The sequence below is a fragment of the Sorex fumeus genome, unplaced genomic scaffold (assembly GCF_029834395.1).
Source record: "Sorex fumeus unplaced genomic scaffold, SorFum_2.1 ptg000039l, whole genome shotgun sequence".
NCBI lineage: Eukaryota > Metazoa > Chordata > Mammalia > Eulipotyphla > Soricidae > Sorex > Sorex fumeus.
In genome coordinates this window covers 30,704,307-30,718,044 of record NW_026606096.1, presented here as the reverse complement: position 1 = coordinate 30,718,044, position 13,738 = coordinate 30,704,307, and positions in this window count along the sequence as shown.

Genomic DNA, 13,738 nt, shown 5'->3' with positions numbered 1-13,738 from the left:
TTAATCACTGTAACCACCATATAATTATTAATTCCATTATGTAAAAGTTGAATGATACATTGACTAAAATGAGATTGCTCATGAGCTGAATAATCAAAGTTAAAATGCATATTCTATATTCAAGTTGAAAACTTTTCCCACAGCTTAATTTACTGTTTGGCTCTAGGTGCTTATGACTAATCAGACTTCTTTGTGGTGATATTTTCATTCAATCACTGTCATCCCATTGTTCATCGATTTACTCAAGCAGGTGTCAGTAATGTCTCCATTCGTCTCAGGCCTGAGATGTTAGCAGCCTCTCCTTACTCATCTTTCCTAATGCTGCCTTATTGGAATCTCTTTCAGGGTCCGGGGAATGAGACCTGTTATTGTTACTGTTGTTGGCATATCCAATACACCACAGGGAGCTTTCCAGGCTCTGTCATGCGGGTGTGATACTCTCTGTAGCTTGGGGGTCTCTAATATATATATATATGTATATATATGTATATATATATAACACAGTCCCCCCATTGTTCATCGATATTTGCTCGAGCGGGCCCAGTAATGTCTCCATCATGAGACTTGATGTTACTGTGTTTGGCGTATTGAATACATCACGGGGAACTTGCCAGGCTTTGCCGAGGGGGCTCAATACTCTCAGTAGCTTGCCAGGCTCTCCGAGAGGGGCGGAGGAATCGAAGTCAGGTTGGCCATGTTGGCCGCTTGTAAGGCAAACGCCCTACCGCTGTGCTATCGCTCCAGCCCACATATATATATATGTACATATATATATATACATTTCCCTCTATGATTTGTTGCCTACTGTCTGAACCCCATCAAATATGGTCTGGTAATTTTGGAAAATGAGTAGGGAGTGTCTTATGATGTGTCATAATCATAAGACACTCTCTACCTGAGGTCGTGCTATCCAGAAATATGTTCACTCATATGTGAGGTTCGGCCCAAGTATGTGGAAAGTGGCCTGGAGCGTGTTGGCAGTTGGGTGGTGGAGGTTGGCTGCCAGAGCACTGGGTCCCTTGGGATGGAGAGGGTTCTCACCCACTCCCTTCTGGGGCACCCCAAGTGAAAACAGCCTGGCTGGTATTTTAATGTCTTAAATATTGTGTCATGATTATCTGCGGCATTTTGATTTTGCAATCAATGAGAATTAGGATCTCATTGGTTTTATTTCACTTTTTACAATCCAGGTAGAATATTTGGGATGATTGAGAGAAGAAATTTCCACCTTTGGGGTTGGAGAGATAGTACAGGAGATGAGGTACTTGCCTTGCATGCAGCCAATCCTAGTTCAATCCCCAGTGTGGAGTCCCTGAGCACTCTCAAGGGTAACTCCTGAGAACAGAGCCAGGAATAGCCCCTGGAAACCTCTCTCTGGGGACTCAAGGTATCAATATATACACACATATGAATATATCCCCCCCATCTGCATCTGAAAAAGGCTGTAAATAAATAATTGACCCTTTGAAATTTGTTGGTATATACTTGGGCTGGAGCGATAGCACAGCGGGTAGGGCGTTTGCCTTACAAGCGGCCAACATGGCCGACCCGAGTTCGATTCCTCCGCCCCTCTTGGAGAGCCTAGCAAGCTACCGAGAGTATTCGATATGCCAAACACAGTAACAACAAAAGTCTCCAATAGAGACATTACTGGGCCCGCTCGAGCAAATCGACGATCAACGGGAGGGCCTTTATACTTGGAAAGTATTTCCTCGTATATACAGCAAAAGTTTTATATTTAAATGCAGTTAATGGTAGTTTATATATCTATGTTCATGTATGTGACTGAGTTTGTCCTTTTGAGTGATTCATTTATAAGATATTTTATTACTTTCTGAAACTGAATTGACAGAGCATTAGAGTATTTTGGAAAAATTTCATGTATTTATTAAATGATTATTCTCCCACCTCACCAATGTTTCAAAGGGATACCACAGTGATGGGTAATGTTTTTTGGAAATGGATATGAATCTCTTAGACAATAAGGATACCAGAGGGTTACATATGAGTCCTATTCATTGCTCTAACAATCTTATGTAACATTACAATTTCAGTGAAAAGCCTTTGCTTTAGTAACTAAAGCAAACACTACACATTATTTCCAATAAAAGCCCTGGTTTCTTGCAGCTAAACTATTGAAGTGATAAGAATTCATTCTGTGTGTTTACTTTATAATAATTTCCAAAGAGTTCTGTTTTGTTCACTGTCTTGAATGTTTAATATGACTAATCACTTCTTGTTCTGGAAATGAGCACGTTCTTTGATAAATTGTTCAAGAGTCCGGGCATATGAATTGGAAAGATTTACATTTTTGACATGGTGTGCAGCATATAAGTTAAATGAAGGGAGCCTCACTATCACATATCAATAGGTTCTTCAATGTGATGCATTTCTAGAAGCTTTGGTGAAAATTGCTGAAATTAGCATAGAATTTGGAAACTTAACCTCTATACATTTCTAGAATACTTTTTTTTTTAAACAAAAAGCTAGAAACCTATTGTTTTTAGGAGCTTTTCTGTAGAATCTTCAGGGTTTTCTAAGTATAGTATCATATCGTCTGCAAATAGTGATAGTTTTACCTCTTCCTTTCCTATCTGTATTCTCTTGATACCTTTCTCTTCCTGAACTGCAAGGGCCAGGACTTCCAGTACTATATTGAATAGGAGTGATGAAAGTGGGCACCCTTGTCTTGTGCCCAATCTTAGAGGGAAGGCTTTTATTTTTTCCCCATTAAGAAAGATACTTGCTGTGGGATTGTGGTAGATGGCTTTGACGATATTGAGGAAAGTTCCTGCAATCCTATTTTGCTGAGAGTTTTCATCATAAACGGGTGCTGGATCTTATCAAATGCTTTCTCTGCATCTATATGTTCATTGCAACACTGTTCACAATAGCCAAAATCTGGAAACAACCCAAGTGCCCTAGAACAGATGACTGGTTAAAGAAACTTGGTACATCTACACAATGGAATACTATGCAGCCGTCAGGAGAGATGAAGTCATGAACTTTGCTTATAAATGAATGGATAGACATGGAGAGTATCATGCTAAGTGAAATGAATCAGAAAGAGAGGGACATACATAGAAGGACTGCACTCATTTGTGTAGTATAAAACAACATAACATGAGGCTGACACCTAAGGATAGTAGATACATGGGGCAGATAGATTGCTCCATAGCTGGAAGCCTGCCTCATGAGCAAAGGGGAGAAGGCAGCTTGAATAGAGAAGGGATTGCTAGAAAAAGATGGCTGGAGGAATCGGTTGGGATGGGAGATGTGTGCAGAAAGTGGATAAAGGACCAAACATGATAACCTCTCAGTGTCTGTAATGCCCAAAAGTAGAGAGAGATTATGGGGAATCATGTCTGCCATGGAGGCAGGGGGAGGGTGGGAAAGGGGGGGGGGGTATTTCAGGGATATTGGTGGTAGGGAATGTGCACTGGTGGAGGGATTGGTGTTTGATCACTGTGCGATTGTAACCCAAACATGAAAGCTTGTAACTATCTTAAGGTGATTCAATAAAATTATATTTTTTTTTAAAAAAGGAATAAGGAAGGTTCAGCAAATGTTGAAATATCAAGCCACAATAAAATCGAAAGGAACTGGTAAAAAAAAAAGCTAGAAACCATTGAGTCAATTCAACTGTTGACTGGTGAAAAATCATAAATATTTAATTTATAGACATTATACATAACACACACAGAGTAACTAAATATTCTGTCATTTCTGAAGCACTTGGGAAAGCAAGGGAAGAGACTGAAATAAGTATAGATGATGTGTGTGTGTGTGTGTGTGTGTGTGTGTGTTGCGGGGAGGGAGATAAATAAATAGTGCCACCAATTGCCATTTTCTGCCATGCCACCTGATTATATAGTTCACCGAGATATGTAGATCCGTCTTTATAGATTAGCTTTGGTTTATCTATTGAAGCAGATGTTATCATCTGAATAGAAACCAGTACAAAATACATTCATAAAAGCCAGATGGATGACACTGCTTATAGCGAGTTTAGTGCCTGTCTATAAAGGCCAGATGGGTGCCGCTTCACAAAAAGGTTTATATTGGCCAACAATGGCTTCACTCCAGGAGTGTAATGAAATGCTCTCAATTCTCCAGTGAATTTCTCCACTCTCTTCCTTTCATTGATATAATCAGACTAACTATTGATATAATCAGAGATACACCCTATATCTAGAGGCACTTGAACTTTTTTTTTTAGTATACAAACAAGATAAGCACCGAGGAAGCACTTGAGTCAAAGAAGCCAGTCAGCTTTAAGATGGTTTCATGCTATTTTTTTTATTTCCTTTAAAAAAAGGCTCTAAATATGTCAAAATGTATAAAGTCTAAATCTGTTCTCTTCACCTGCACTAATACACAAAATTTCAAAATATTGTGGTGAGTGAAAAGCAAGGTGATACTGATGGAAGCCTAGGTGAATATTTCATCTCTCTGGTTTCCTCGCACACCATTTATTTTTGTGACTTTCTCTCTTTGCTGACCTGGTGACTGAATTGGTTATGCTTGGTTTCCTAAACCTTCAGTCTCGTAGTTTGCTTGTGGCACAATATTATGATTACTTACAAATCATAGATTTACAACAGCTTCTTTAAAGTCAAGAGAGCCATCTCAAGACTGAAAATATTCAAATTTATGAATATTGCAATAACAAATTATTTACCCCATAAAGCTTTGAATTCCATGACCCATAATTTTCTTAGCTTGTTTTAAATTCTCTTTCATTTATGCCTCTAGCAATAGCAATTCATTTATGTGAGGACTATTGTTTTCACAGGCAACAAAATCTGCAACACCTCGTGGTTTTTACTGTGTATATGGTGACGTGTAGAGATCTTAGCTAGCGTGGAGGATGCGGCCAGTCAGCTTCAAGACTGCATTATGCTCAACTCAGATTTTCCAAGGTTACTCATTGTTGGTGAAACTATGGATGCAGAAATGAGTGAATACTAAGAGCTGATCATGTGATCACACCCAAAATATCTATGTATAATACCATTTTTAAGGTTTTGGAGAGAGATGGGTATTTAATATGGCTTAGGAGAGAAAAGAAGCTATTGTAGGAAAGTGAAAGTATAAATCTATTTCCATCTTTGGGGGCTTTGTTATTACTAAGTTTCTCCAGCTATTTCAAAACAGTGTCATTTCATAGAAACTTTGAATAACTCAGCTAAAACAGCCCATGGGATATTCCTTCACATTTCAAGTGTTCATGAGGCCCAGAGTTGATGGTGGATAGTACTTTGATTTTTCTAGTGAAAAATTCTGAGAAAGGCAGCATTCATATACAGTAAATCTATACTGTTCACAAGCCAGTAAGTCACAGAAGATATGGAGAGTCAGTATATCTGAGGTTGGTGGTGGAAGATACATTTCATTTCAATAGATTTCAAAGTTGTGAAGTTTCTTTGTAGATGGCACTTTGGTGATGTATGTTGCTTGGTAGCATATATTTTTAAGAGGCATGAAATTGCACCCTAAAACATATAGTCATAAGCCAATGTTATTACCATAAAAATATAATTAAAGATAAATAAAATTTTTAAAGTAGGAAAACAGTACCACGGTGTTACAGAAGAACAAATATGTCTCATCATCATTTGGTCAGAAAATATAATTTTATACCGTGGCAATAATGCTTCTGCATCCTTGATGGACTGATTTAGGGTCAAATGAGTAAAGTGTGAGTCCTAGTGATGTTCTGGGGTTCATCTGAGAGAAATATAGTGAAAAATAAGAGAATGGGACCAGATCTCTGATATTATAGAAATATGATTTCCTTAAAGGATCTTACCAAAGTTTGTAATTAAGTCCTTTAAAATATTAAAAATTACTATCACCCACCATTACACTTTCTTTCAAATAAAATTAATCAGTATGATGAATAAAGTATTATGTTTTCCATATATCTTAACATCTTTTTAAAAGTGTTGTTATTAATTCCACAAGTATAAGTAGTCATTACAACTTGTTTGCTTGAGAAAATTTATAATTAGTAGTAAGTTCCTATCTGGAAATATAGAACTTCTTGTGCTACAATAAATACTGATTTTAATGCATGTACTAGTTTCTAAAACTTAAAACACATTTGGGCAAATTGGAAAGAGTTCAATGGTATGTAACCAAGAGGGTTTAAAATAAAGTCTATGAGGAATTATAGTAAGAGTTTTTATTTATTTGCTTTATTTAGCTTGAGGGTGATAATCTATGGTTATTCTCATTTTATTCAACAACCTGGATATAGATTGAACTATTTGAAAATTATTAGAATAGTTTCTCCATAATTATCATTTAAAACATGATTATAGGGGCTGGAGAGATAGTATGACAGGTAAGATGCCTATTTTGCTCATTGCCTGCCTGAGTTTTATCTCCAGCAACTCTTATGGTCTCCTGAAGCCCACCAGGTGTGATCCCTGAGCGCAGAACCAGAAACAAGTCCTGAAAACAGCTATGTGTGGTCCAAAGATAAAACAAACAAACCAATAAAATATGGATTCTGAGTTCGAAGAACTATAAAAAGCTAAAAACAGGCACTTGATGTGTGTGGGTTTCTATTACTTTTTAATTAATTAATTTATTGTTGTTATTGGGCCGGAGCAATAACATAGTGGGTAGGGGGTTTGTCTTGCACACGGCCGACCCGGGTTCGATTGCTCCACCCTTCTTGGAGAGCCTGGCATGTTACTGAGAGTATTCCTCCCGCATGGCAAAGCCTGGCAAGCTACCCGTGATGTATTCAATTTGCCAAAAGCAGTAACAACAAGTCTTACAATGAAGCCGTTACTGGTGCCCACTCAAGAAAATTAATGAACAATAGGAGGACAGTGACAGTGACAGTGATAGTTGTTATTATTATTATTATTATTATTATTTTGGTTTAGGAGGTGGGGAGAAAGAGAGAGACTCCTGATTGCTCAGGGTACCATGTCCTGCCTGTAATCGAATCTGGGCCTCTTCATGCAAACAGTGTGTTGTAGCCCATTGCTACTACTTTACACTGCACATAAGCAAGAGGAATGTCAATTTTAGAATTTTTTAAATCAAATGTTATTTGCTCTTTACTGGATTTTAATAACATCGTCAGAACAACATTAACTGACTTGAAGTTTCCAACCAGTTTGGCTCCACACACTTTCCACATATCCATACTTCGCCTAATGTTTTAACTAATTATTGCTGGTTTGTTTTTGTACTGAAGTAGATGCTTGCAATTGGTAGTAATACCATAGGAATGCTTTAATTTATTAATTAGAATGTTTATGACTTCTTCAAGTTGGTCCCTTCGTGCAAGCTAAGGCAGGGATCTGTGAATTAGTTTCTATTTTCCAAGGTAAAGGTAAAGTTACTAGGGATATTTAAACAGGATATAACTGAAAGAGAAAGTAGTTCTTTGGCCAAATCAAAGCATTTTAGCATTTTAGTGAAGTTTGGGTTTCATTTTACTTTCCAGACTTGCAAATGAATTTTCCCAAGCATGACAGGAAGGGCTGGAAAGAGCGAACTTCTGCAGTGATGCTCAGTCCTATCTTCTAAAGAAATGTCACAATTCCACTTCAGCCTTCTGAGAGCCGATCATAAATGCTTTTCAGGGCCTCTGATGACTACAAATGAGTCAATACCAAGGAACCATGAAGTTGTTCTCTAGCTAGATTCCTTCAAATCATTCCTTTTGGCTTATGAGACTAGAAGAGAACTTGAGACAGGGAAGAAGGCAGTTCCTTTTCCACAATGGTTTTCCAAGAAGATGTCTTAAGATGAAAAAGGGATTAAGAAGTCCCAGACAACCCTGACACTTTGCAAAGTAAATTTGGTCAATGGTTCATCACAGGGTCAATAATGCATTATCTAATCAGATCTGATCTAAAATCTAGCTCCTAATCTGTGGGTCAATACTGAATGTGAGGTCAGGAACGGCTTTAAAATAAAATTATAAAATTATCATTATTATCAGTAGAAGTCTTTTTTTTTTTTTTTCTAGATTTTGGGCCATGCCTGGCAATTCTCAGGGATTGCTCCTGGCTCTGTGCTTAGGAATCATTCCTGGCAGTTCTTGGAGAACTGTATTTGTTGATAGGGATCAAACCCAGCTTAGCCACGTGCAAGGCTAATGTCCTACTTGTTGTAAAACTCCAGATCTGGAAGTTTGATTTTTTTTTTCTATCTTGCTTTTCTGGGTTACACTCGGTGATGAACTGGCATTATTCCTGGTCTGCACTCAAGAATTACTCCTGGTGGTGCTGTATGGGATGCTGGGAATTGAACCTGGGTCGGCCGCGTGCAAGGCAAATGCCCTATCTGCTGTACTATCACTGCAGCCCCAGACTATTGATTTTTTTAAGACTTGTTTTATATATCCTGGGTTGGATAAAAATTTCTCAGGCCAGAGAGGTGTATTATGAGTTTAAGAAGTTTAAGAAATTCTACTTCTAATGATTTTTCTCTGAGTTCAGAAGAGGAGACAGGAGAAGACCTAGACTAAATCTCTAGTTCTTTGATAAGAGTGATTCCTTCTGTCTTTATCATTAAGTAGAATATCTTTGGAGGAATTCATATTGGCGGTACCTTTTATTTCGCTTCCTTAGTAAGCAGGGTGTGAGGAAAGATTAAGTAAGTCACAACATGCACTGTTGAAACCTTCTTGGCTACAGACCAGCTTTTAAGAGTATGTCCCCCATTTCTTATCCACCTCAGGATCTAAGGCTTTTCTTTTGACTGAAAATGAGGGCTTTGTTGAAAAGCTTAAGATATTTTGTAAAGTAAGCCTTTAGCATTGATAGGCAAAAACGTGGCAGATAAGAACAGAGAACTTGGGAGGGGTGGTTAGATTTAGTTATTGGGCAATCAAAATACACAAGAGGGGAGATGACATTAAACTCTTGAGAAATGGCAGGTTGTTCATTAAGTGTGGCCTTGGAAAACATTAATGACTGGCAATAAGCTACCAACCGAAATGATGCTTAGTTAAGAGGAAGCCTGGTTACAAACAGCACCCCCTCCCCAACTCCAATATAAACAGTATGAGTAACGCACTGTTACTGTCACTGTCCTCCCATTGTTCATCGATTTGTTCGAGCGGGCCCAGTAACATTGTGAGACTTATTACTGTGTTTGGCATATCAAATACGTCATGGGGAGCTTGCCAGTCTTTGCCGTGCGGGAGAGATACTCTCGTAGCTTGCTGGGCTCTCCGAGAGGGGCCGAGGAATTGAACTCAGGTTGGCAGAGTCAGCTGTGTGCAAGACAAACGCCCTACCCGTTGTGCTATCGCTCCAGCCCGTATGAGTAACATTGGTCTGAAATTTCAAAACATCCTCCCCAGAGCGTTTGTAAGTATGGTGGCTTTTAAAACTAATTCAAATGAACACAGGCAAACTAGAGAATGGTTCTTTTTTCCCTTTTTATTGATTCCTATGGCTTATAAAAAAGAAAACACATCGAGGAAGAAGGAAATTCATGAATCTGTGTGTTAGACCACTAGCTCTCTTTATCCCCGATTCTGTGGAAAATGGAGCCTGTGACAAAGCTTATGTTCTCAGGCTTTATTGATAGATGCAATCTCAGAGCAGCAGGTTTGAGGCAAAAAGGAAAGCAAGGCAGGAAGGAGGGAATGCAAACAAAAAGATTTATAACCAAGCTGGCCAGAGCTTTATAAGAAACAGAACTGATTGCTTGGTTCTTTACAGTGTTTTCCAAACAGAAGCTACCTCAAAGCAAACCTTTTAGGGCAGGAGTCCACAGAACTTTTTTTTTTTCCTGTAAAGAACCAAATAGTATATATTTAGACTTTGGAGGGTATATGGTTTCTGTCTCAATTACTCAGCTCTGTTGTTGAAATATGAAGGTTGTCATTGACAGTGAGTAAATGAGTGGGCACAGCTCTGTTCCAATCAAACTCTGTTTACAAAAATAGGTGGCAGGCCAGTTTGGCCCTTTGGCTAGGTCGACAATCCTTGTTTTAGAGAGCAGGGGAAAGAATGAACTGCCCTTTCTCTCCACCTTCCTCTTCTCATTGGTCAAGTTCACCTCACAGCGCATAAATACTTCTGCTTCTTTTCACCTGCCTTTCCAGGTAATCCAACAAAACAGATTTTATACGAAACTGTGATACATCATTTGAGCTTAGAGATGTCAAAAGTTCCAGCTTTATGGGTCCATTCAGCTTGGAACTGATTCTAAGAACCACTTTCATTTGCACTGCAGTGGAGGTGCCAATACTAAGGGGAGGGAATTGGGGGTAGTCGGGGTTGTTCTCTGGAGCCAGCATGAGCTGGAACTCTGACTCTGGTGGGGCTGAGGCAACCTGCAGAGTTTCCTAAACAGGGGATGGGAATGTGTTTTATTTTTATGTAGACTCAAAACTCTCCCTCAAAGGAGACTAGAGAGAGGCTGCTTGAAGCACAGCTGGTCTCTGATTCATTTTTAAGTTTGTTCCATTGCCTTCTCTAAAAAACTATTGTGACCATTCCTTGGAATGTTCCTGAAGATTTCCATCCCCCTCCCCTCCATTCATTATTAGTGTCTGAGCCTTCAATTGTTATTAAGAACATTGGAATAGAACCAACATTTGTGGGAAAGATGCACGAAGACACACCTGTACTCCCAGGTGCTTACAGGAATGGTTCTAATTCACAGAGTAGCTAGTTGGTACACTGGTAAGATGGCTGTGGGAGATGTGTCCCTCTGTGTCCTCTAACTAGTCCTGGTCATGGGTGTTTGAACTCCTCCTCTGGCAATGAGTCTGGGCAAGTTATACAATGTCTCTCTGAACTTTTTTCCTTATTTGTTGTAAGCTAGGAAAATAACACCTACTGCTATGAGGATCAAATAGGATGAGAAGTAAACTGACACTTGACACCCACGGGCATTGGGAGGATGCTTAATAAAGCTATGATCAGGTGCAGTAGGAACCTCTGAGAGGTCGTGTCCCATGGTTCCTTCTCTTCCCCACTTTACCATGTGCTATTGTTATAGGCATGGATCATGACTGTCTTTGTCCCTGTGAACCTCTGCTTTTCCATCTGTCAAATAAACATTTTATATTTTTTATATTATCAGTCAATTGGGTTATACACACACACACACACACACACACACACAGAGTTTCTGGCTCTATACACAAGAATGATCCCTGATGATGCTTAGGGAACTTTCTGTGACACTGGAGAGTCAAACTGGAGCTGGCCACATGCAAGGCAGGTGCCTTAACTCCTGTACTATCTTGCTAGCCCCTGTCAATTCCATTTTTATGTGCACAAATGATTCATATATATATATACATGATTCATATATACAATGATATGTATATATATACACATATACACACACACACACATATATATATATATATATATATATATATATATATATACTTGGAATGCAAGGTTCCATCACATTGGAAAACCAGCAGGACTGTACTACTGTACAAGAAGGGAGACATCCACGACATTGGCAACTATCACCCGATCTGCCTGTTGTCTGTCGTCTACAAGCTGTTCACTCGAGTCATCCTGAATAAGATTGGCAGAACACTAGATGAAGGACGACCATGAGAGCAAGCCAGGTTCCACAAAGGATTGAGCACGATTGACTATATCCACATGATAACCAAGCTCATTGAGGTTTCTCAGGAGTTTACAATGCCTCTCTATCTAACATTCATTGATTTAAAGAATGCCTTTGATTCTGTTGAGACAGAAGCGGTCATCGAAGCCCTAGCCAATCAGGGCATTCAAACTCAATACATCAGGATCCTCTGTGAGCTGTATTACAGATTCACTACCAGGATCTCACCATTCTACAAGGAAGTGATCATCCATGTCAAGAGAAGTGTTCGGCAGGGTGATACCATTTCACCGAAACTCTTCAGTGCCACCCTCGAGACCATCATGCGACGACTGGAATGGGAAGGAATGGGAGTGAAGAAAGATGGTCGGCAAGTACACCACCTCTGCTTTGCTGATGATATCATTCTAATACACCAAACATTAGCCAAGCAGCACAAATGCTGGCCAACTTCAACCATGAGTGTTGAAAGATTGGACTACAGCTGAATCTCATGAAAACAATGTTTATGAGAAACAGTCTCGTTCCTGACGTTCCATTCACTCTCAACGAAATGAACATCTCCAAATGCAACAGTTATGTGTACCTCGGTCGAGAAGTCAACATGATGAATGACCTTGCGCCTGAGTTGCGCAGGAGGAAGAGAGCAGCTTGGAACACCTTCAAGAGCATCAAAGAAATAGCTAAGAGGACAAAGTACTTCCGGCTCTGGGCACATATCTTCGATTCCACTGTTCCTCCTGCATTAACATATGCCTCAGAGATCTGGGTCCTACAAAAACAGGATGAGAACTCTATTCAGGTCTCCCAAAGAGGAATTGAAAGAGCTATGCTTGGAGTATCACGTTTCACTCAAATGAGAGAAGAAATCCGGTGTTCTGACTTCTGTCGATGGTCAAGCATCAGGGATGCTGTCTTGTTTGCCAAGGTGTCAAAAATCAGGTGGGCTGGACACGTAACGAGATTTGGAGACGACTGCTGTACTAGAGCCATTACTGACTGGATTCCACGGGACGTCAAAAGATCGTGTGACTGCCCACCTATGAAATGGTCAGACTTCTTTGTCAAGACCCTGAATGATCCGTTTGAGGCCTTTCGTGTTCCTAAAACGAGCAGACACCTTTGGGCTATACTAGCATGCGACAGAGCTGAATGGAGACATTACTGGTGCCCGCTAGAGCCAACCAATAAGTAACGGGATATAAAATGATCAAGTGATATACATATATATATACACACGTATATATAGATAGATATACAAAGAACCTGTGCATCTGTATAATGTGTGTGCAGAATATCATATGTAGGGTTTGTGACATAGTAGGCATTAACTTAATGGGAGTTGCATTATTACCATGATTGTAACATAAACAGCTCATCCTATATAGAAATATAATCTAAACAATGATTGTGTATTATCTGTGTAACTCTAGTAATCACTTTCTGCCTGAAAAATATAATTGAATGTGAACAAAATGGCAAAAATCTATAAACTTATTATTTCTCACTTGCAATCTTTATTAGAGTTCTCTGATATCATCTCTTCTGTCACAAGCTCTGGGCTGAGCAGGGGGATAAGAGGCAGATGGAAGCAACACAGGCTCTGACCTCTCCTAGCTTTCATGCCCTGATGTTGTGATGGTGGGCAAGGAAACTGAAACCCTCCCTATTTTCAGCACCAGCTGCCTCCCAGATCTACTAGTTGGCTATCTTGTTATCAACAGGCTTACTCATGCTTGGAGAATTTATGTCACTTCCCCTAGGCTGTAGAGCTCTTTGATGACCCATTTGAGACCGTGGTTGTCTGATGTCCAGATTCTTGCCTTCCACAGTTCTACGCTAAGCATCTGCATGAACATAGAAGTCACAAATATCCAGTTCTACCTGGATTGTAAACTCAGTTTGTGACCTTGAACAAATTCTATGCATCTCAAGTTTCAGCCTGCTCATCCCTAAGACAAGGTGACGATACTAACTGACTAATTTTACTCTAGCAGTACAGTTTTGTATGCTGACTAGAAGTAAATGTGATAACTTGAAGGGTGTCCAGAGATGGAAACAGGTGAGGGTCAGATATTGTTGGAGAAAAAAAATTATGCACAAATCACTTCCCCTCTCATTCTTGGCCTTGAAACTAGGTGTGCACATGGCTTCA